The sequence below is a fragment of the Mixophyes fleayi genome, chromosome 5 (genome assembly GCF_038048845.1).
Source record: "Mixophyes fleayi isolate aMixFle1 chromosome 5, aMixFle1.hap1, whole genome shotgun sequence".
NCBI classification, from domain to species: Eukaryota; Metazoa; Chordata; class Amphibia; order Anura; family Limnodynastidae; genus Mixophyes; species Mixophyes fleayi.
Window position 1 is genome coordinate 141,828,287 of NC_134406.1, and position 26,130 is coordinate 141,854,416.

Below are 26,130 nucleotides of genomic sequence, written 5' to 3' on the forward strand. Positions count from 1 at the left end.
GAAAGTATGCATACCGCGGTTCAGGAGAGCAGGCTGTCAGAGAGACGTGCAGGGATACCTGAACGACTGAAGGCCGGCAGGAGGAGAGACCACTGGAGGGTGGAAGCGGTAATGAGGTTGGTGCAGCGCACGGCAGGTAATCCAGAATCAACGAAGCAATACTCAGGAAGCAGTAGTAAGTGAAACTGGAAACATGATGAACACGGGAGAGTTGAGGCTGTCTGGTATCCAGTAGTAGTGGTGGAGGCAGCGGAGAGAAGGCACGCTGAACACGGGAGAGTAGAGGCGGTCTGGAACCCTGTAGAAGTAACGGAGGCAGCAGAGAGCTGACACGATAAACACAGGAGAGTTGAGGCGATCAGGAACTCTGCAGTAGCAACGGAGGCAGCAGATAGGAATCAGCTGAGTGCAGGCACGATGAACACAGGGGAGTTGAAACGAACAGGAGTCCGGTAGTAATAGCAGATAGGAATCAGCTGAGTACAGGCACGATGAACACAGGAGAGTTGAAGTGGTCTGGAAACCACAATAGCAGTAAACAGGAATCAGCAGGAGCTGAATACACGAGGAACACAGGAACACCTTCAGAGGCTCATGGGGAATGAGACTCCAAGATCAGGCAACCAGGTAATGATCACAGGTGGTTTAAATAGGGAGGGTTGCCTGATCATCCAATCAATTAAAAGCAACAGGTACTGAAGGTTTGATAAGGGCTGCACATGCGCAGACCCTCAGGATGGCGGACAGCCACGGTTCCTGAACACACGGGAAATGGCACTCACAGTCCAGTGAGTGACAGTACCCCCCCTTTTAAAGGTGGGCACAGAACACCTGGAACCGGGTTTGTCCGGAAACTTGGAATAAAACTTCTTAAGAAGAGCTGGAGCGTTGAGATCTTCTGCTTTGATCCATGACCGCTCTTCAGGACCAAAGCCCTTCCAATGAACGAGGAAACGAAGAACTCCTCACGAAATTTTTGCATCCAATATGTGAGTAATCTCAAAGTCCTCCTCTTGATGAATTTGAACTGGCCGAGGTGCTGAAGGAGGGACCGAGAAACGGTTGATGATAAGAGGTTTGAGCAAAGACACATGGAAGGCATTGGAAATACGAAGGTTCTTAGGTAGTAGAAGTTTGAAACAAACTGGATTTATCACTTGAATGATCCTATACGGACCAATAAAACGAGGAGCGAACTTCATAGATGGGACCTTCAAACGAATATTTTTGGTTGATAACCAAACACGATCTCCGATTTTCAGTGGTGGAATAGCCCGTCTCTTTTTATCTGCAAAAGACTTATATCTGGCAGATGTTTTCTTTAAACAGGTTTTGACCTGAGACCAAATATTTTTGAAGGTCTGACAAACAGTCTCTACAGCAGGAACTTGGGTGGGAGGGAGGGCAGGAAATTCCAGAAAAGACGAATGGTGACCGTAAACCAAAAAGAATGGAGTTTTAGAAGATGACTCATGATACATGTTGTTATGAGCGAATTCAGCCCATGGAAGCAAATCTACCCAGTTGTCTTGGTTGGCTGAAGAGAACATCCTTATAAAAGTCTCAAGATCTTGATTGACCCTTTCGGTTTGTCCGTTTGATTGAGGATGGTAGGAGGATGAGAGTGATAATCGGATACCCAAGGTCTTACAGAGGGCCCGCCAGAATCTGGAAACGAATTGTACTCCTCTATCTGAAACAATCTCGGAAGGACATCCATGAATACGGAAGATTTCTTTGATGAAATAATCAGCCAGAGTAGATGAAGAAGGTAAACAGGTCAAAGGAACGAAATGTGCCATCTTCGAAAATCTGTCCACCACTACCCAAATAGTATTGCAGTTTTTACTAGGAGGAAGATCAGTAACAAAGTCCATACTAATATGGGTCCACGGCTTGGAAGGAATGGGTAGTGGTTGAAGCAAACCCGCTGGAGTTCTGCGGGGAGTCTTAAACTGGGAACACAAATCACATGCAGCCACAAAATCTTTGACATCTTTCCTCATAGAAGGCCACCAGTAACTTCGAGAAAGAATTTCAAAGGTCTTGCGTTCACCAGAGTGTCCAGAAAAATGAGAAGAGTGAAACCACGAAAGGATTTTCTTCCTAAGAGCAGGAGGCACGAGGGTTCTCCCAAATGGTAGCACCTTAGTGGAAGAAGCAGCCAGAGAAACACATTTGGGGTCTAATATAGAGTGGTTGGGACCATCTTCAACGTCTGAGGACATCACAAAAGCTCGAGATAGGGCGTCTGCTTTTTTATTTTTTGCAGCTGGTTTGAAGGTTATGATTAGTTCACAACGAGAAAAGAGACCATCTTGCTTGACGAGGATTCAAACATTGAGCAGACTGTAAGTATGACAAATTTTTATGATCAGTAAAAATTGTCACATGATGACGAGCTCCCTCCAACAAATATCTCCATTCCTCTAATGCTACTTTTATAGCCAGCAACTCCTTGTCCCCGATGGTATAATTCTTCTCCGCAGGCAGAAGACCCCGAGAGTAAAAGGCACAAGGATGGAATTTTTGTTTCTCCGATCTTTGGAAGAGAATGGCTCCTAAACCAACATTAGAGGCATCTACCTCTAGGAAGAAGGGAAACGTCACATCAGGCTGTCGAAGAACAGGAGCAGAGGAGAAGGACTCTTTGAGAAACTGGAAAGATTGAAGAGCCTCAGAGGACCATTGTTTAGTATTGGCCCATTTACGAGTTAGGGCCACAATAGGAGATGCAATCGAGGAAAAATCTTGAATGAACCGTCTATAGTAATTGGCAAAACCTAAAAAACGCTGAATTGCACGAAGAGTAGTTGGCTGAGGCCAATGTAACACAGCATTCACCTTTTCTGGATCCATCTGAAGACCAACTCCGGAGACAATATATCCCAGAAATGTAATCTGGGGCAACTCGAATGAACATTTTTCTAACTTGCAGAATAATGAATTTTTCCGGAGTCTGGAAAGGACCTCTGCCACATGTTGATGATGAGAAGGCAGGTCCTGCGAAAAGATCAATATGTCATCCAGATAGATGACGACACAAACATATAGCAAGTCCCGGAAGATCTCATTAATGAAACCCTGGAAAACAGCGGGGGCATTACATAACCCGAAGGGCATTACTAAATAATCATAATGCCCGTCTCTGGTGTTGAAAGCTGTCTTCCATTCGTCACCGGACCTGATTCGAATTAAATTGTAGGCACCACGAAGATCCAACTTGGTAAAGATCCGGGCTCCCTTGATACGATCAAATAACTCAGTAATTAATGCAATGGGATACCGATTTTTGATAGTTATGGCGTTAAGTCCACGAAAATCTATGCAGGGGCGTAATGACCCATCCTTCTTTTTTACGAAGAAAAACCCTGCTCCAGCGGGAGAGGTAGAAGGTCGAATAAATCCTCGCTGGAGATTCTCTTGGATGTATTCAGATGTAGCTTGAGTTTCAGGTAACGAAAGTGGATACACACGTCCCCTGGGAGGAGTCTTGCCAGGTTGAAGATCAATCGGATAGTCCCATGAACGATGAGGAGGAAGACGTTCAGACTGAGTTTTATCAAATACGTCGGCAAAAGAAGCATACTGAGGAGGAAGTCCCGGTGAACAAGGTGAAATGGAGGATTGCTGTATTTTGAGAGGAACGACTTGAGAGAGGCAACGATGATGACATTCAGGCCCCCAAGACGTAACTTGAGGAGTGTGCCAGTCAATCTGAGGAGAGTGACGTTGAAGAAATGGAAGGCCTAATACAATCGGACTGGTAGTAACAGGAAGAATTAAAAATGAAATTTCTTCCTGGTGTAATACACCAATTTGAAGGGTTACTGGAGACGTACTCTGGGTGATGAGACCATTAATAATGCGTGATCCATCGATAGCAGTCACAGTAATAGGTATTTTCAAAGTAATCACTGGTAGGGACCATTGATTCACAAGGGATTTAGAAATAAAATTTCCTGCAGCTCCAGAGTCAATAAGTGCTTGGGACTTAAAGGATTTGGTAGCAAAGGAAACTGTAACATCAAAAGCACAAACTTTTAATTTCGTAGAACATGGAGAGGACTCCAGGGACCATAACTTCACCTCTCCAGAACTGGTTAGGACCTGGCATTTCCCGATTTTTTAGGGCATGAATTGAGCATATGAGTAGAATCGGCACAATAGATACAAAGTCTATTTTTTACTCTTCGGTCCCTCTCCTCTGAAGTTAATTTGGAGCGACCTATCTCCATGGGTATCGCCGGAGATGAAACTGGGCGAACTTGAGGGCTTGAACGAAGAGGTGCTTTAAATGAAGTTGTTTTTTCAGACTCTCTTTCACGAAATCTCATGTCTACACGGTGGAAAAGAGAAATCAAATCTTCTAGAGAAGTAGGTAATTCTTGAGTAGTCAGTGCATCTTTAATTTTATCAGAAAGCCCCTGCCAGAAGGCGGCAATTACCGCTTCAGTGTTCCACTGAAGTTCAGAGGCTAATATCCGAAATTGAATGACGTACTGGCCTACAGTACGAGAACCCTGACGTAGACGGAGGATGCTGGATGCAGCGGAAATAACACGACCAGGTTCATCAAATACACTTCAAAACGTGGAAATAAATTTGGCACTATCCTGTAATAATGGATAATTTCTTTCCCACAGAGGGGAAGCCCATGCGAGAGCTTGTCCGGAAAACAAGGAAATGAGATAGGCCACTCTAGAACGATGAGTAGAGAAATTGTGAGGTTGATGCTCAAAATGAACTGAGCATTGATTTAGAAAACCCCTGCATGTTTTGGGGTCTTCATCATATTTTGAGGGAGTAGGCAGGTGTAGCGTGGAAGCAGTAGACACCTGGGATGGCACTGGGGAAACGGAGGAAGGCACAGGAGCATCAACAGTAGCTGTGATATTTTGCACAGATGTTCTTTGGGAGGCTAACGCCTGGCAACATTGCAGCAAATGTTGTTGGCGAACATCCTGTTGTTCAATACGGGTAACCAGATACTGCAGCATCTCTTTAGCTGTAGGTTCCACACCTGGGTCTGTCATGGCCTGATCTTACTGTCACGGGCACTAGGAGTCTTTGCCCAGGATATCACCAGATGATGGACTTACCAGAGTAATATAGCTGGTATTATGGTTCTCTGGTAGCAGGGTGACAATGGAACAGGAGAAACAGCAGATGGTGAGAGAATGCTCAAGGAAAGTCTATGACTAGCAGCAACTGGTAATGAGTAGATGAATGTACACAAGGATCCAGATGGACAAGGAAACGTGAGGAGAGTCAGTGGTCTGCGTATAGCAAGTTGTACCACTGCTATAGTGAGGAGGAATGTCCAGGAGTAGCGAGGAGGTAGTGAGAGTCAGCGGTCTGCGTATAGCAAGTTGTACCGCTGTCTATAGTGAAGGAATGGAATCCAGGTGAAGGTAGGTAACGGGGAAGTCAGTGGTCTGCGTGTAGCAAGTTGTACCACTGCTATGTGAGAGGATACTTGAAACTGGTGTCACAGGGAACAGGAGTCAGTGGTCTGAGTCAGCAAGTTGTACCACTGATATATATATGTGAGGAGGGGCACGAAGAGATGAATGTAAAGCAGAGTATACACGGGGCACACAGAACTTGATCCCACGATGATATCCACAATACAACAATAACTGACCAGCGCTGCTTGAAGTATACAAAGTCACAATAGCAATCCAGGCAATAGAAAACAAAGTCAATGGTAACAATAGCTTCAGTGGATAGGGGGCTCCGTAGAAGAACACAACTCAGTCCAGATGGATATGCAATACAAAAGCAAAATCAATGGAAAGTATGCATACCGCGGTTCAGGAGAGCAGGCTGTCAGAGAGACGTGCAGGGATACCTGAACGGCTGAAGGCCGGCAGGAGGAGAAACCACTGGAGGGTGGAAGCGGTAATGAGGTTGGTGCTGCGCATGGCAGGTAATCCAGAATCAACGAAGCAATACTCAGGAAGCAGTAGTAAGTGAAACTGGAAACATGATCAACACGGGAGAGTTGAGGCTGTCTGGTATCCAGTAGTAGTGGTGGAGGCAGCGGAGAGAAGGCACGCTGAACACGGGAGAGTAGAGGCGATCAGGAACTCTGTAGTAGCAACGGAGGCAGCAGATAGGAATCAGCTGAGTGCAGGCACGATGAACACAGGGGAGTTGAAACGAACAGGAGTCCTGTAGTAATAGCAGATAGGAATCAGCTGAGTACAGGCACGATGAACACAGGAGAGTTGAAGTGGTCTGGAAACCACAATAGCGGTAAACAGGAATCAGCAGGAGCTGAATACACGAGAATCACAGGAACACCTTCAGAGGCTCATGGGGAATGAGACTCCAAGATCAGGCAACCAGGTAATGATCACAGGTGGTTTAAATAGGGAGGGTTGCCTGATCATCCAATCAATTAAAAGCAACAGGTACTGAAGGTTTGATAAGGGCTGCACATGCGCAGACCCTCAGGTGAGTGACAGGTAGCTTACATACAGTGTGCATGGTATTCTAAAGAGGTGCATGGTACCTTTTTATTTGCACCGTTAGTTATGGCGTTATTGATTTTCAAAAACTTGCATCACGGGTGGGACAGAGTAGACATAACTTCTCACATAGCGAACAATTTTATACAATCTCTGTGAATGCACAGGTGTGATAAAATTTATAATTAACCCATTGTGAAGTAAGAACTTGGTGTTAAATATGTTATAAAAAACAAGAATAAAGTATTTGTTTTATGTAAAATAATAAATGTTTTTATTTTGTCACAAGTGGGACAGTGCCAAATAATTCTCAGTAACACCATTTTATGTATGTCAAACAAAAACAGTGCATTTCTATTGCTATACAATAATTTTTTGTCATTTAACATGTTAATCTTATTACAAATATTATTGTTTTCAGTACAATTTTTTTTGCTTTTACAATCCCCTTTTAACCCTGTTCAAACACATCTGCCATAGCAGGAAACTCATAAAAAATACCACCTCACTTTTTAAGAACTGGTGTAGGTAGCACTATAAGAATTTGATAAAAATTTACAAATTTAATTTTCATTTGTTTGGAACAATTTTCCATTTTCCCCAACAACCTTAAAAAAAACATTATTTTCACTGTACAGTAATCTTCATAGGAGCTCTGTGCAATGCCAGCATATCTGTAGTGAGCAGTCTTTCTGGAAGATGTTTTGAACTGTACCAGCAAAAATGTCCCTGATGTTACATGGGCAACTTTAGGTGGCTATATCTGAATAACTTCCGGTCAGGAGGTACGATCTTCAGGACTGTCAGGTTTAGAATCAGAGTACACTTGGGAGATTCACAGTTTGAAAACTTTGAACATTTTGTACTCAGACTGAAGTGTGCCTAACAATCAAAGTCAGTCTGTAATGACCCTGCAGATAGTGTAGTGACTGTAACCCATCAATACCAATTACAGCTTTCAATCTTTGATCTAGCATTTCATTGTTTTCTTCAATTTCTTCAGAAGTGATACATATAATTTCAACATTTTTCACTGACATGCGTGCTGCTGAAACAAAGTCATTAGAATTCTCAACCTGAAATCTGTGCCATTTTACTGTGCTCCACACAGCACGTTTTTCTACAGCTCCTATACAGTCAACCATCCCCTTGTCATGTCATGAGAAGCACCATTGTCCCTCCACACCAAAGTCTTCTTTCATAAAACAAAGGTCAACATTGTAAATCTATTCTTAAATTGGACTGCTGCCCCATCGGAAAATATCTTGATGTTTAGTAAATTGAACTCATTTTTCAATGAAGTTACAATTCTTTTCAGGTAGGCAAATACAGCATACTTGTTGTGACAAAACCAGAGAAAAACAAGCCCACGCTTGGTATAGCCCACATTATATATGGTACCAGCTGCTTGGCAATAAGCCCGCGCTCGGTATATCCCATATTGTATGTGGTACCAGCTGCATGGCAATATAAATGCCCATATATGTATACAAAACAAAAAAAACAATTGTCAGCGCTTATCCTTTTTACTGCATATCTGTGTGGGCAAGACAATCACCGACCATTGCCAAAAGAACATTTTTCTTCCCTTGAAAGCTATGCACAAGCAGTAAATATAGTGACTGGACTGTTGTTCCAATGCACTGATTGTATTTCATCTTGGATCACTGCAAATTTTCCGCAATATCAATTTGAAGTACAGCTTCGCCTTCCTTTAGATTTTCAATCACGTCAGTGAATGCTTGAGACTGAACGCTTTTAAGATAAACATGATTTTTGAATCGAAGTAACTGGATTTAACTCAGCAATACCATCTTCAAGTGAGCATTCAGTCTCAACTAGTTTGTGGCGACAATGAATTTCTTTACATTTGCTTCCAGCTAATGTTGCTTTAAGTGTCTATATCATCAGAATGAACGATCTGAGATCTATAGTGAAGTCTTTATATTTACCTGTCATGCATTCTTCATTTTTTGGATCACAACAAAAAAATTCAAGCAGCCGACTTGTTTCTTTGGGAAAGTTCATATCTTGTTTGCTGATTGCTTTAGCCATGTACACAAAGTTTGCATGATACTTACACACAAGAACGTTATGTGGCTTTTCTTATGTAAGCACAACATGTTTGGGACGCAACTCTTAGAAAGTTTGACTTGAACATCACCAGTGTTCAATTTGTCATGGGTGGGACAGATTAAAAAAGGTTAAAATCACGATTCTGCAACTGTATAATTTAATTCATGATTTTTAGATATAATGAACTTACAACTACAACCAACTGCACACCTAACCTCGAAACCAACATCTCACTACTATTCTTACCCTAGTCTTTGAGATTGAACTGGGTTTCCTGGGCAATCTCCGTCCACACTGCTGTTCCCGGCCACTGCTTCTGTGTAGTCTCTGTCAGTTCGCGGCTTCTATGACCTGCACTTGGAACGCATTAGGTTCAGTGTGGCGACCTTTCTGGGTCAAAATTGTGCAGTGATTCAATCCCAACACATTTCATCCACTGGGGACTTTGTCAAGGATGCTTGTGTGGTAGAAAGGAAAGCTGTTTAAAGGCTATTCCTATTACACTTTATTAACATTAAAATGTGATGCTTAAATATTGCATTCTGCAAGACTGTGATGTTGTGATTGCGTATGTGTATAAAAAGTGATTATCAATTAACTTGGTTATAATAGTGTGCTCTATGTAGTTTTTAAAAAACTGAAATTGCCATGAATAATCATGTAATAATCATGTAATAACAATATAGCATTCTTAAAATATGCTAATAATATATTACTCATATGATGAATATGACAGGATATAAAATCAGGGGCAAGGTCTTAAGTGTTAAAATTATGGCATAGTACCTATAAAAATCGATAGTAAAGGGTGCTATTTAGTCAGATATGAGCAGTAATGAATATTGGGACATAATTACTTTTGGTATGAAGGAACCTTCTACAACCAAGTAACAGAAACTGCTATAGGTACGCATTTTGCACCTAGCTACGCTAACCTTTTTGTAGCGAAATGGGAGGAGGACCATATATGGTCAGACAACCCTTATCGCTATCATCTAGTAGTTTGGAAGAGACATGTAGATGACATATTTTTCAACTGGGAGGGTGACTGATTTTATAAGAATTTATTCAATACATTAATAATAATGAGATCAATATGGAATTTACAGCCAAAATCAGTCAAGTAAATGTATAATTTTTCGATTTGACCGTTTATATTGATGACAACAGCATTAAGAGCAAAACATTTACAAAAGATGTAGACTGTGATAACTATATACCAACCTGCAGTAACCACCACAATTGTTGAATCTATAGCATCCCGGGAACTCAAATTAGAGGCGTAAAATGTAACTGTACAGATACAGCGACCTTCAATTCACAAGGTGATGCACTAAAGAAAAAAATCCTTAAACTAAAATATAAAGAAGAAAGAATTAACTAGTCTTTTGATGAAGTCAAAAGATTGTAAAGACAATCTGTCGAAATATAAAGAAAAAGGTCACTCTCAAACTGATGATATCAAGTTCATTACCCAATTTAACAGCAATATAGGAGAGTTCGAATGTATCATTCTGAGACATTTGCATGTTCTTCAAATGGACGATGATTGTAACAAACTAGTCCCAGAAAAAAAAAAAAACATGCATTATATGAAAAAGAGCAAGGGACCTCAAGTCTATTCTCACAAACAGTTGAATTCCACCAACGTTTGACTTTATTTTTGTCTAAAATGCAATGCATGCAAAAGTACAGGCACTAGGACGACAAAACCAATCACCAGTGTCAAATCAAGAACTAATGGTAGACGTTTTAAGATTCAAAAACGGATTACATGCAATTCATAAGGAGTCATTTATGTATTGGAATGTCCATGTGGCCTAGAATATGTAGGCATAATAAAAAGGAAGTGAAAACAATAAATTGCTGAACACGTGTATAATATTAAAAGAGGGCTGAAAACCCATAGTGTGTATGACCATTTCTCCACATCACGCAATGGGGATCCTAGCAACCTAAAATTTATTTGATTAGAATAAATTCTGAAGAGTTGGAGAGGAGGCAACCATGTACAAATGATTGCGAAAGCAGAAGCCAAATGAATCTTTGATATGAAAACCCTTTCTCCGTATGGACGCAACCTTGATTTCAATATAGTTTTAAAATATCTGACTAAATAGGGCTCTAATTATCGATTTTTATAGGTACTATGCCATAATTTTATCACATAAGACCTCACCCCTGATTTTATATCATTTCATACTCAAATGATTAATACAATATTAATAACATCTTTTTAGAATACTATATTTATTATTATATGATTATCCATGCCAATTTCAGTTTTTAACTACATATAGCACATTATTACCAAGTTAATCAATAATTAATAATATTTTTTTACACACATACGCAATCACAGCATTACAGTCTTGCAGACTGCAATATTTAAACATCATATTTTAATGTTGATAAAGTGCAATAGGGAAGAGCCTTAAAATAGCTTTCCCTTCCAAAATACAAGCATCCTTGACAAATGCCTTGGTGTTGAATCACTGCACAATTTTAACCCAGAAAGGACGCCACACTGAACAAAGTGCATTCCAAGTGCAGGTCATAGAAGCTGCGAACTGACAGAGACTACACGGAAGCAGTGGCCGGGAAGAACAGTATGGACGGAGATTACTCAGGAAACCCAGCTTATTGCAAATACTAGGGTAAGATAGTTGCTTTTGAGGGTAAGAAATGTGAATGGACTGTAGCATCCGCTATTCCTGCTCCAGCTCAGCTGCTACATACTCTGCAAAAGGCTATAACTCTTATTTATACTGCCTGTCTTTGTGTTATGTTCTTTTCAATACACTGATTCACATAGTCCATTTTACATCACCTTTACACACTTTCACATATATTCTGATTCCTAGTTGAAACTAAATCAGCATTGTTTGCCATATTGACCATTGTGCCCCTTTTTCTAATCTATTTTATTTTATTTACTTGGGTGTACTATAGCAGCCGCATTTATATATATATATATATATATATATATATATATATGGACAATTAAAGCACTCTGTTTTTGCAAGTTAAATACTGTACACAAATTTACCTTTTCAAACATAATTCACACTAAGATCTTGCAGAACATAAACAGCTGCTGCATTTGTAATGGTGGCAACTTTGGAAGCAAAACTTCTTCAGTAGACAGCTACCAACATATGTATTTATGCTATGATTTAAGACAATAAATGTTGCTGCTAAATTATTTTTCTTTCATGGAATATTAAATTTGAGGTATTTACTAACAAAATAATAACAAATTGAACCTTGATAATGATTCTGAAAAAAAATGGTCAGGTTCTTCATTCCCATAGAATGCCCATTCTTCTATGGAATACATGTTTAGGGTAATGAGTGGGGAAGGCAAGTTATAGTGATGATATACTGTCACTACAGCCTATTCTATTCTTTTCAGGCTCCTTTTTTGAGGAGAGCCACATGTTGCCTGTACAAAACACACCACCTGCACCGCTCCAGGTCTAGCTTATCTGGGACTACAAGTCCCGGCATATTGATACTTTTAACTCCAGAACAGCAGGATTGCTTTTTGTCTTACGATTTCCTGGCTTTGGGGGTGGTGGTGAAGGGGGGATCTTTGTAATGAAAGAGGGTGACAACCAGAATGCCTGTCCAAAAAAAAAAAGTCTAGGTTTCTGTTCTGGATTCAACATAGTCAGAACGGACAGTGCTTTTAGCTTGCCAAGGGTAAAAACAAAAAAAGAAGCCACGATACTTACAAAAATAAATAAACCATGAAAAAAGGCAACCAGGCATCTTTGTATACAACTAAAACAACCTGTTGCTCTTGCTTTATTGTGCAAGAACAAGATACAGTATGTCCAAATAATTCCACAACAAATGGACCATGATACACATCATTCCTCATCTTAGGCAAAAAAAATTATAGTGACACAGGTTATTTCTTCCTTATTAGCCTGCTGTTTCCCACTGAGAGCCACAGCACAGTTATCATATAAAAGTAAACAATAGGGTGGTCTTACGGTAATTATTTTACAGCTGCCTGAAGTAAGAGCTTGCTCCAGGGATCCAGACAGTAAAAAAATTACTAAACCACATTTTTTTTTAATTAAACCAGTCTGCACATACATGAAAGCTGTTGTCAGTGCTGTGTTAAATACTAAAAAAAAATAATGTTTTTTTTTTATATATTTATTTTGCCGATCGTGTCCCTTTAACATTTTATTTTATCGCACAGCTGTGGTTTTCATGGCAAGTCCATCATATGTATAAGTTTACATGCTGGAATAAAGTGTTTAAAACAGTCCAGTGTAGCAGAGTGCAATTTGTCTTGTGTGTGTTTCTGCCGTTTTACTTGAAGTTTGCAGGGTTTTTATGTTTTAATCTCATTTTACGCTTTCTAAGACTTTACAACAACTTTTCCTGGTCCCTTCAAAATGTATAATGGAGATTTAATGTACACAATTCATTTTATACTTTAGTTCCCTTCAATAGGAACCATCTTCACCTTATAATGTTGGCACCAAAGTATCATCATCATTTACTTATATACTTATATAGCGCCATCAAATTCCATAGCGTTTTACAATTGGGGACAAGCATAGTAACAAACAATACTGAGTAATACAAAGAGGTGGTAAGAAGGCCCTGCTTGCAAGCTTACAATCTATGGGATATACTTTACACTTGTAGGGTAAAATCCAATACCTTAATTGCGTATTCTGTACAGGCTTCTATATAAATATTTTTATATATATTTTATAAATATTCCCTGCATCTTTGAATTCGTATTTATTCTCTGCAATCCTCCATGGCAGCCATTACAATGTGATTTATCTAAGCAATATAGAAGGGGGGGCTACGAAAGAACAAATTAGCCATATATTGCATAATCAAGAACTTATTCAGTGGCTATGTAGAGATGGTCTCCCAAACTGAGTTAATAGAAGATAAGACATCCAGATGATAATGACTAGTGAACTTAGATAGATGTCCATTCAGACAAAGCTGTTGATGAAGTCTGAGCCCTTCTTGTCCAAGTGTTGCTACCACTCGTGTTTAGCGGGGTCTCAGAATCTCTGGCATCTTACACAAATTCCTCTTGCATACCTGTATAATTACTTACTTATATGATTCATCTGGACATGGCTTGTTTCAAAGGGTCAAGCACTTTCCAAGATACTGCAAGGATCAAAAAAAGTTATTCCATGTTTCTAAATATTGGAAATTGCTTTAACCAAGTCCAAGAAATGCACTTTCTTTCCTTTTCATAAATAGGTGGTAAACAAAAGGATGGCAATATGACCTCCTGATTTATGTGAAACATGGATATTACTTTTGTCAAAAATGTTGGATTGGCTCTACGTACCAGGTTATCTGTGTAGCTGTTAGAAAAAAGGGATATTTGCATCTCAGCACTTGCAATATTTCAAACCTGAGGGCACAAGTAACCATCACCAGGAACACCATATTTAGTGTCATCCATCTCAGAGAAACAGTTTATAGTAGTTCAAAAGGGTCAGACATCAGAGTGTCGAGGCCCCACTGAGCTACAGAAGAACTTAATAAACTGATACATGCTCTTTATGACTTGGAAGAATCGAATAATAAATTCCTCTGAAGATAATTTGGCATTTGAGTAGACGCTCAGGACCGGATTCATTAAAGTATGAATAATGAATGTACTATGTGTTTCTTCAAAAACGCTCGTAAATGGGGCACACACCACCATATTCATCTAGAAGTGGATCATAAGAAACAACTCTTGTTGAAAACGGGTCTAGGTATGCTGTAGTTCTGTTGTGTGCACTTGAGCTTGGTACGCCCTTACTGTACACTGACTATGTGCTATCCCCTGCCACAAAGAAATCATAGGCTGTCAGAAGTGTCCGTTGCACTCGAAGATGATATGCTTACACTTGGGTATAGTTAGTATCTGGGCATGTGCAGTGCAATTTAATGCAAAATACAGAACATATCAACATGTCAGGGCCTCTGTGTCAATACATGTACCTGTCCAAGTAATAATTAACGAAAACCCTATGTTACCAATTAGATCAATAGAATAAACTAAAGAACGGTTTTATAAGACGCTCTTTCTAATCCCGTACCTCCTTAAAATCTGATTAACAGCTCAACAGATTAGAAAATATCAAATTAAAATATTTCCAAATGGATTCGATCTATATCCTTAAATCCTTTATTAATGGTTAAGCCACTTTTTGACTTTGCAATCATCCGAAATATTGATAATGAATGATACACTAATGGGGAATCCATTCAGATCATGCACTCACCAATATTCTATTTCCTTTATGGTATAAATAAAATTATGAAATCTGTTTCTTTATTTATCTTATTACAATGAGAAAATATAATTAAAATTAATAGGTTCTTACTATTCATTACAATACACATTATTATAATAAACCCTACATGAACATTCACTAGAAGTCACTATATCACATATACACCTACCTGTGTTCCTCATTTTGTTGAAATGGAATTATTACATGTCACTTTTTTTCTTTATTTAGAATTTGTTTAAATTTTTTATCACTTTTATTTCAAATTCGTATACACAATATTTATAAACAAACCCTATTGCATCATATAATAGTGGTTAATACAAGATCTAATGCACTGAAAAATAACTTTTATTGATGATAATCACGATAACACTAACACAAATTTGTTTTTTAAGACATCACTACTATATGACAAGCAACCATCAGCCATCTAAACATAAGAGATTATTTATTCATTTAAAAAATGCCATTCCTACTTTATCAGTTTGCTGTTCACGATCAGAACAGTATTATTTCGGCTTTGGCTTCATTAGATCGATTCTGGACCAATCAGAATTGCTAAAAGACGGAACCTTGAATATATCGGCTTCCAACAGGACAGTGCTACTGTCAATCACTTCTGATACAGCTTCCATATGATTGGCTGGCACTCTTGATGTCAAATGGAGGCGCCCCTGACTATAAGAAACGTCCAGTCTGTCCCTCGGCTTGCCATTGACTAAGCATACCTTAGCGAAACGCGCGTCAGCGTTTCTGCTCTCTGCACCTGATCGTATAACATATTGAGGCTGCTAATAATTCACACTGATATTTGCTCCGTTAAACCCACAGTTTATTTGGAGTTTCTGTCAGGCAGTCAGCAAATCACATTCCATAAATTATATACATCCAGATATTCAGATAGCAGATAGCCTTAGGGCACATCTACTATCCCAGTGTGATCACCTGATAACAGAAGGTATATAATTATATGGAATGGGACAGTTAGCAGCATTGTGTTTGAGTATACTTAAAGTAAGTGATAGAAACTGACAGCCTTTAATACCTTATATAATCTGGAGTGTTGGAGCTTATTATCTTTGAGATTGCATCAAAGCAATAGCCCTTTGAATCACTTAAGGACTCTATAGGTGCAGTTAGCAGTTTTTACTCACTTTTCATTGAGCACTTTACATTTTTTTACTTTATTTTGCTAATTTTATATTATATTTTATTATACTTAAAAGTTAAGATTTAATCCCAGGATGCTCCTCCTGCTAAATAAACATTATAATTGGAGATTGAAAGTGCACCTACAATAAACAACTTTTTTTCTTTTCTTATTGTTATACCTATTGTGTATAGAAGACAAGATCTTTGCGGAAACCATCCTACAGGAAGCCAAGTATATGTGGATTAGTTGCTGCAGCTGGATTGAATTTGGACGTCTCCCAAACTCTATAATTGATTACTGAAGAGTTCTTTTTTTCTTGCCTGTAAAAGTGTGTGGGTCACTGGTTCTGAGACTCCCCACTTCTCCGCTCAATTTTCATGCCTTTAAAGCTAGATGTTTTAGGTTTGGATGAAGAATCAGGCGTTGATGCAGCAAATCTGTCCAAAGAGATAGAGGCCATGGTTGTTCCTGGAATATTTCCCAGGCTACCAGAAACCAGAGACCTCTTTTCTGCCCTTTTTATTGCAAATAAATAGTGGAAATGGAGGGAAGACATAGCCAAGGAGAAACATCCATGGAACGGTAAAGCCTTTTTTTTCTATTATTCCTGTTGCTCCTGGAGCTTTGTGTTGAGAGAAGAACCTGGGTACTTTGGTATTTTTGTTAATTGCTCTAATATTCAACTGTAGAGGACTGAATTTTTCTATTAGTAGCTAGAATACATTCTGATGAGGAGTCGACAGACCTGGATGAACTTGTCTTTGACTAAGATAATTAACTATTATGTTCTGCTTCCCTGCTACATGCAATATTGAGTGTGACTCTCTTCTGCCCAAGACATGATTTTTGCTACTTCTGCCATCATAGTTCTGTTTCTGGTACCTTCCTGACGATTTTTGAAGGCCACAATGGTCTTGTGGTCTGAAAATATTCTGAAGTGCTTTTTTGGACGATGCTGAACTGTCTTCCACACTGTCCTCATTTTTAACACAATTGCATTAAGTGTTTTCTTGCTTCATCACCATGTCCTTTGTGGTGTTTGTGCCAGAAATTGGGCTTCTCAGCCCGTGATACTATAGTCCATCGTAAGTATTAACCTCATTGAATATAAAAGTGACACTTCTCATGCCTTTAGCTCTGGACTTTGCCACCAGCTAACAATTATTCTTGACAGAATCATGGTATGATTTAGAGAAATCTGTTTGTGATCCCACTAGGTCAGTAGTTCCAACTGAAAATTCTTCAAGGACCACCTTGCTCAAGAGATGACTCCTATGGTGGAGGAAAACATTCCCAACAATTAAAGTCCATTCCTTAACATTGTTTGGTGATAAGTCTGCAGTTGATGTGCCAGTAACTGGATCTTGATTCACCTTTCTCCTGACAGAAAAGAGGATTTATATACTTACGTTAAATCCGTTTCTCTGATTCCGTCTGGGGGACACTGCTTACCATAGGGTGTGAAGGGGAGCATGGGAGTTGGCACCTAGCTAGTTAATTTCTAGCATTGCTGACAGACCCCTCCCCTCTATAACTCCCCCCTTGCCTATTCCTCCTCAGTTAATTTAAAAAGCCCCCAAGGAGAAGGGTCAATTAAACAAGAGCACACAGAGGAAAAGCAGAAGGGAGGGATCGCAGTGTCCCCCAGACGGAATCAGAGAAACAGATTTAACGTAAGTATATAAATCCTCTTTTCTCTTTCATCCAGTCTGGGGGACACTGCTTACCAAGGGGACGTTCTAAAGCAGCCCCCTAAGGGTGGGACCGCTCTGAAACCCCCACTCGCAGAGCACTACGAGGGAAACCTGCATCTGCGGATGCGAATACATTAAATTGATAGAATTTGGTAAATGTGTTGACAGAAGACCAGGTGGCTGCCCTGCAAAGCTGGTCAGCAGAAGCCCCATTCCTCGCTGCCCACGACGCCCCTACCGATCTGGTGGAATGGGCCGTAAGTCTCTCCGGCACAGGCCGGTTAGCTGTTGTGTAAGCCTGCCTAATAGTTGCCGTAATCCATCTTGCAATGGACTGTTTAGAGGCTGGCCAGCCTCTTTTGTTAGAATCATATAGGACAAACAGAGAATCGGTTCGTCTAATCTGAGATGTTCTTTTGCCATAAATACGGAGAGCCCTGACCACATCTAACTTTTTCATAGACTGCCGATCAGAGTGAGAAGAAGATGAAAAAACCGGAACTACAATTTCCTGGTTCAAATGGAAAGAGGACACCCCTTTTGGAACAAAGGAGGGGAGTGTTCTCAGAACCGCTCTGTCCTCATGAAAAACCAGATATGGCTCCCGGCAAGACAGAGCTCCCAATTCCGATACCCTACGTGGCGATGCAATTGCTAAAAGAAAAACAACCTTCCAGGTCAAATACCTAAAATCTGCCTCAGGTAAAGGTTCAAAGGGAGGCCCTTTAAGCATGTCCAGTACCAGGTTAAGATCCCATGGTGCTGTAGGTGGAACATAGGGAGTTTGAATATGTAAGACTCCCTGAAGAAAAGTCTTGATATCTGGTAACTCCGCTAATTTCCGATGAAAAAAGACTGACAGAGCTGATACCTGAACCTTTAGGGAACCTAAACGAAGACCTGCTTCCAGCCCATGCTGTGGAAAAGCCAATAAGCGAGGGAGACGGAAGGAAGACGTGTGATATGACCTATTTTCACACCATCTGATATAGGCTCTCCAAATCCGCTGATAGATGCGAGCCGAAACTGGTTTTCGAGCTTGCACCATAGTGTTAACTACACTAGAGGAAAAACCCCTAGCCCTCCAGAGGCTGGCTTCAACATCCATGCCATTAAACTGAGCTGAGGAAAATTCTGGTGACTGAAGGGACCTTGAAGAAGGAGGTCGTCTCGTGGCGGAAGACAAAATCCTTATCTTATCGGAAGACCCCCTTGTCTTACTCGTCTGAGCATGCGAGGAAGCATGGGAATTGGAGGAACCAGGTATCCCAACCTGAGCTCCCATGACATTGTCATTTCGTCCACTGCCTCCGCTAAGGGATCTCTTGCCCTTGCTAAAAACCTGTGAACCTTCTTGTTGTGTCTGAAGGCCATGAGATCTATATCCGGAAGACCCCACCTCTGAACTAGAGACTGAAATACATCCGGAAGGAGTGACCACTCCCCCGGCATCATTTGATTTCGACTTAGATAGTCGGCCTCCTAATCCCTTATTCTTGGAATGAATACAGCCGAAATTGCCGGAACCTATTGTACTGTCCAACAAAAAATCTGAGCTGCAATTTTTATTGCGGCTGCACTCCTGGTTCTTCCCTGCCTGTTGACATATGCCACAGCCGTTGCATTGTTGGACTGAATTCTGACAGGGTGGCCCTAAAGGAGGGACTAGGCCCTCCGAAGGGCTAAAGGAATTGCCTACAACTGTAACACATTTATTGGTAAGGCTGATTCCTGGACCAACCAAGGTCCCTGGAGCCGGAGGAGCAAGATTACCACCCCCCAACCTCTCTGGTAATGGGAGGTCCCCACTGTGAATCTTAGGCTGCAGATGACTCTTTGTAAAAGAAGAGAGGCGACACAAACTTGTATTGCCTGACTTCTTGATCGCCCTCGGGGTAGAGGTGTAACAAAAAAACAATGTGGTACCGGACCCAGCAGGTCTAACATGTACCCCCCTGCTATAATACCCCGAATCCAAGTGCCTTGGGATGACGCTGCCCACTGTTCCCGAACAGAGACAGACGTCTCCCCCCGCGGCGTCACCTCTGGCAGAGTAGAGTGGTGGTCAAGACGCAGGCTTCTCCTGCGTCCTAGAGGCCTGGCGGCTAGCCGCAAACGAGGATCTACCCCTGACTGAGGAGCCTCGAGCATTTGGTTGTCTACCTCTAAATGACTGTCCTCCAGGCCAGGAGTTCCCTCTAAAGGGCTGACGAAAGGAGCTGACCCGAGAAGTCCTGCCCCTACCTGAGAATACCGGCAAAGAAGTGCTTTTGCCCCCTGTTGTCTGGGAAATCATAGTATCCAATTCCGGCCCGAACAAACCTGCTGCTGAAAAAGGAATGGATTCAACGGACTTCTTTGATTCCGAATATCCTTCCCAGGATTTCGGCCATAACGTTCTTCTTGCTGAAATGGATGCAGCCTGAATAGAGGAGGACACAGACGCTGAGTTCTGAGCCGCCTCATAAAGGTACCCCGATGCCTCTTTCAGATGCAAAGCCAGGGGAAGTAAATCCGAGACCTATAAGGCCTCTGCCAGTTGGTCTGCCCATGTTTCCATGGCTCTAGCAACCCAAGCTGAAGCAAATGTGGGTCTAAAGGAAGAACACGCAGCCATAAATATAGATTTTAGCTGGGATTCCACCCTGCGATCATTGACATCCTGCAGAGTTGCTGAACCTGGGACTGGTAGTAAAGTGTGTCTGGCCAAACGGGCTACTGGAATATCTACCTTAGAAATACTCTCCCAGCGGGCCACATCTTCCTCCTGTAATGGATACAGGGAAGGGAACTTTCTGGGAACAGAGAACCTTCTATCAGGCTGTTTCCAGGCTCCCTCTGCAATATCTCTGAGTTCTACCGAAGGGGGAAAACGAATAGCCTTCCTTTTGGCCTTCTTAAAGAGATTCCTGTCTCTAGGAGTAGGATCCTCCGGTTCAGGGATGTCCAACGCCTCTGTTACCGCTAAAACCAAATCATTAACAAAATAGCTTTTAGGGTCTTCTTCCTGCTCCAAAGGCTGCCCCTGGTCAGGATCAGAATATACTTCCCCCTCCTCCTCTGAAACCCCCTCCGGGTCTGAAAGAACCATAAGGGTATTAGTGGATCTAGACCTCTTCCTCTTAGCAGGCGGGATGTTTGGGGACTCAAGTAACTGGTTCAGTTTATCCAAACCCTTAATAAATGCTGCGGACCATGCCGGTTCTGTGGGAACAGGGGCCTGGTCTGTAAGCAATGAGGAAGGTCCTAGCATAGACTCTTCACAAGAACCTGTGGCAGCAGGGAGGCCCAAAGGCGTACTAGCACTATTTGCCACCGCGGCTGCCACAGTAGACATCAGCTGATTGGACTGTGACACCATCTGTGCCAGGCCGGTTCCTCCGTCAGTGGGGCTGTAACAAGCTGGGATTGCGTAGGGGGACCCCCTGCATCGCAGACAGAACATAGAGCCGACGGGTCCCTCTGCCCACTAGGTAATTTTGCTTTACATTTTGAACATGTGAAAAACTTTACTTTAGGGCCCTTTCCTTTATCTGTCATTGTACAAAGGAAGACACACCAAACATACAGACTTAAATTTAGCTGTTAGAGAGCGAGAGACAGCAGAGAAAATAATATGAAAGAGAAAAAAGAAACAAATAATCGGACATAAAAGTTATACTTGCAAATTGTTAAACTAAAAAAAATAAAATAACTTGGCAAGTGGGAGAACTATAATATAATTCCCACTAGCCCACTTTGCAGTCAGCAATACAATAATATATGTTTAAATAAATCAGATACTTAGCCACAGGCCAAACAGGGGAGAAGTCCAACAGCAGTGCCTGATGCCTGCTCCCTCTGCTCTGCGTCCTTTCCCGGGCTTATATTTGGCGCCAGAAGGCCGGGCTAGTCCAACTTTTCATGGAGAGCAGGGGAGCTTAGCTTCCCCCCCCCCCCCCTCTGATAATGCTGTCTCTCTGAAGTGCTTTTCCTACCCCATTAGCGGGGAGGAGAAAGAAAATAAATAATATATATATATATATATGGCAGAGTAGTGGAGACCTCAATTGAGAACACACTCCCAGGTCTGCCCAAGATATTCTCCCTAAAAGAAAAGAAAAGAAAAGAAAATTTAGCAGCAACTAAAACAGTGCCTAACTCCATGGGCACCTAGAAAAAACTGAGGACGAAGAGGCAGGGGGAAGGGGTTTATAGAGGGGAGGGGTTTGTCAGCAATGCTAGAAATTAACTAGCTAGGTGCCAACTCCCATGCTCCCCTTCACACCCCATGGTAAGCAGTGTCCCCCAGACTGGATGAAAGAGAAATACCTTGTTATGTATAGTGTTTACTTGGATTCCCCAAAAACTTTATTTATTGCGATGAGATGAGATGACCTGTTCACAATCCAGCCATGTTCTTGCAGAATGGTTATCACTTGAGCTGTCCTGCAATTGACAATATGTACCAAAATCCCCACCATAAGTATATCATCAAAAAAGGGCTATGTCATGACAGCTCGATTTATTAATTACATCACCAGCACTTTGGTAAAAGTTCAGGGGATGTTGCCAGGCCGAAGGGCAGGCAAGTGATGCCCCATGTCTGAGAACCATTGGAATTTCCTGTGATGAACCACCACAGGGAATTGAAAATAGGCGTTCTGAGAATCTATGGACACGAGAAAATCCCCTTCACTGATGGCCAAGAGAATAGAATTAGCAGACTTCAAGTGTTTGGCATGGACAAACCTGTTGAGTTTCCTCAGTCAAGAACAGTGTGAAAGATTCCTGACGATGTTGAAGAGAAAGACTCTGGAATAAAAACCTGACCCTGGGTGGACGCCGATTTTAGCTGTTCCTGAGATGACCCTAGATAAAAGATTTCTTCATTGGGTCACCCCAGGCAGCTGAACCCACCTGAATCGGGTTCAGTAGTACCCTCAATCTATTCTTCCCAGCTTTGTTGATATTATCGGTTCTAAATTAGGCTAAAGCATGCTATATCCAAGCCACCTGAATTGTGGTGCTTCAACCTCTGCATTCAGCCTGAGTATGATGTGAGAAGATATTCGGACTTCTACACAGACCTTGTGCATTACATTTTTTGTGCTTCCACTCAGATCCCCTTCTTAGCTCTCTGGACTGGCTGTGCTTCTCTACCTGAACACAAGAACACAAGCACTGTGCTACATCCGGTTGCTGCACGCGTCAGGTGAAAACACTGTTCAGCTGTGCTGCCTGTCACCTGCTAATCCAAACAGAAACAGCCCTGTCTCTTATGCATGGGGTCTAGACCACATGGTGATTAGCAGACATTCAGCTCTAATGGCAAACAAATGATATGCACCTGCTGGCCAAGTGACTGAACTACCACCTGGCTCATGAAATGGTCAAGGCTGCCAGTCTCCAAATATATAAAAAATCCCCATTAAAACACCTTAGCAACGTCGCTTATGCGGCGGTCCCCACCCATTAGGGATTTTCCACTGATCCAACCATTTCCGACTGATTCTACAAAATTGATTTCTTTATGAATATGGATGATATTGGTTCTGCGTCAGGTGATAATTAGGAATGTTTCCGTGATACCTGGTTTCAATACTAGAGTACAAGGACTCTACTCTCTACAGTTCCTACCTCTTGTCACTCACCGGACCGTGAGTGCTTCTTCCCGGACATTTAGGAACCGTGGTCGTCCTCCATCCTGAGGGTCTGCGCATGCGCAGCCCTTTCCTACCCTTCAGTGTATGTCCCTTTAACTTAATTGGCAGATCAGGCAACACTCCCTATATTAAGCACCTGTGGTCAACACCACGTTGCCTGATCTTGGAGTCTCATTCCCCATGAGTCTCTGAAGGTGTTTCCTCGTTTATTCAGCGCTGCTGATTCCTGTGGTTTCCAAACCACTTCTACCTCTGTGGTTTCCAAACCACTTCTACTACTGTGGTTCCCATACCACTTCTACCATCAAGTGTATCATCGTGACTGTTAGCTGATTCCTATCCGCTGCCTCCGTGCACTACAGTCTTCTAAGCCACTTCAACTATATCTCATATCATTGTGACTGTTTGCTGATTCCTATCCGCTGCCTCCGTGCACTTCAACTCTATCTCATATCATTGTGACTGTTTGCTGATTCCTATCCGCTGCCTCCGTGCACTTCAGCCACTCTCCACATCCACTCACCTGTTCTTCATCAAGACTGTGAGCTGATTCCTATCCGCTGCCTCCGTGCACTTCAGCCACTCTCCACATCCACTCACCTGTTCATCATCAAGACTGTGAGCTGATTCCTATCCGCTGCCTCTGTGCACTACAGTCTCCAGCGTACAACTCGTCTGTGTTTCATCATCGTGACTGTTAGCTGATTCCTATCCGCTGCCTCCGTGCACTACAGTTTCCAGCTTGCAACTCGTCTGTGTTTCATCATCGTGACTGTTAGCTGATTCCTATCCGCTGCCTCCGTGCACTACAGTCTCCAGCTTGCAACTCGTCTGTGTTTCATCATCGTGACTGTTAGCTGATTCCTATCCGCTGCCTCTGTGCACTGCAGTCTTCATCTCATCACTCCCGTGTTTCCTCGAGACTGCTGCTATTATTGCCATCAGCGACTCTCCGTGATCAACAGCTCCTGGTCTACTCTGCTCACCCGTGTTCCATCGCTATTTGCACCTGCTGGTTGCTACTGGTTACCTCCGTGTGTCCGCAGAGTCCTGCTGCTGCTGCCAGCGCTAATCGTCCATCTACTGCTGATCCGCTCTCCACGCCTTCCTGTGTTCCGCTGGTCTCTACCCGCCTGTCAGCATTGGATTCGTGTCTCATCCGCTATCCTGCTGCTAGACCATCACCATTCTCCTGGGTCCTCCAAGAGTCCAGTTCCGTGTTCTACCGATTCCTGTGGATTCGTGTCCCTGTTGGTTTACTTACCTGTGCGCTGCACCTACTAGACCTCTGCTTCATCCATCCAGGGACTTCTCATCCTGCCGGCCTCCTGCCGCTCAGGTATCGCTGCACTCCTGTCTGACTGCCTGCTTCTGAACCACGGTATGCATACTTCTCATTGACTGTGCTGGTGTATTGCATATCTTGCTGGACTGTGTTGGTTCTCCTCTGGAGTCTACTATCCGCTGAGTCTATTGCCATCATTGACTGTACTATCTTGTGCCGGATTACTTCAAGAGACTTTCCATATTTGCAGTGCTGTTCAGTCATTCATATATATATATCTATATTGTGCATATTACTGTGGATCGTGTTAAGGTGCCGTGTTTACCCTGTGTTGCAGTCTCTCCCCGTGCACCTCCTCACATATATATTCAGTGGTACAACTTGCTAGTAGCAGACCACTGATCCCTGTTTCCAGTATCACCTGTTCCAGTATCCTCTCACATAGCAGTGGTACAACTTGCTATCGCAGACCACTGACTCCCCGGATACCTCCACTTGGATTCCATTCCTTCACCCAGACAGCGGTACAACTTGCTATCCGCAGACCGCTGACTCTCATCACTTCCTCGTTTCTGTTGGACATTCCTCCTCACTATAGCAGTGGTACAACTTGCTATCGCAGACCACTGACTACCTTCACGTGTCCTTGTCCATACAGTTCCTCGTGTACTATTACCTCCATATTACCAGTGTTGCTAGTCATAGACTTTCCTGAGCATCTCATCTTCTGCTATTTCCTGTTCCGTGATCACCCTGCTACCAGAGTACCCTATTACCACCTACATTGCTCTGGTAAGCCTACCACCTGGTGATCCCTGGGTAAAGACTCCTAGTGCCCGTGACACCTCTCCTCTCCCACCTATTGAGGTGTGTATACCTCGTCAGTGGATTGGGATGAGATGTATTACTTCTTTCTCCCACAACTCAAAGCTTTTTACATACTCCCCTCTATTTTGCAGTCTTCCTTGTGCCAGGCTCAGATACTTCATAGTAAACTTATACAGGTGAATTAGATACTATCCTAGATGTACTCTTTCCTAACCCTCTTACATCAGATAAATTATGCTTTATTCTTTCACCTTCCCATCTTATTTTGTCCTTATTCGCCCTCTTGTCCCCCCTGTTTACTTTTCTACCCAGTTATTATGCGAGTTTTACAAGAGATAGTGTCCACAATGTTTTGTATATTTGTTGCCTTAATAGCAACTGTATCTTGCTCTTTGAATTCTGAGTACACTATATAATTTGTTTGCTATGTTCCGTTCTGAAAAACGATAAAGAAAGTTTACACACAAAAAAAAAATCCTGTGCCCCTCTAGATCAGTAGAAAACAAAAAAAACTGTTTGGGCCAAAGTTTGCAGACTTTTGTGTAAGGCTCCAAATCTGCTGGTGTTAACGGAGTCTTAGATTGTAGAAAAAACTTTCCCCTGGGATACTAGTGGAATTATATCTTATAACAATTTCTTGCAATGTCTAAAAACCCATGCACTTTTATAAAAACATCCAAGCATAT

General features: G+C 42.0%; 1 protein-coding gene and 1 long non-coding RNA gene across 2 annotated transcripts in view; both read right to left on the reverse strand.

The window, feature by feature from the left end:
* Positions 1 to 26,130, reverse strand: part of FAAH2 (fatty acid amide hydrolase 2) — a 103,830-nt gene that overhangs the window by 18,104 nt on the left and 59,596 nt on the right. The gene's annotated exons all lie outside the window — the stretch shown is intronic.
* LOC142158686 (uncharacterized) lies at positions 8,810 to 10,112 on the reverse strand. The gene is made up of 3 exons (XR_012692845.1): positions 10,027 to 10,112; positions 9,777 to 9,906; positions 8,810 to 9,009 (listed from the first exon to the last, which is right to left on the reverse strand). It is a non-coding gene; the product is annotated as an uncharacterized LOC142158686 (long non-coding RNA).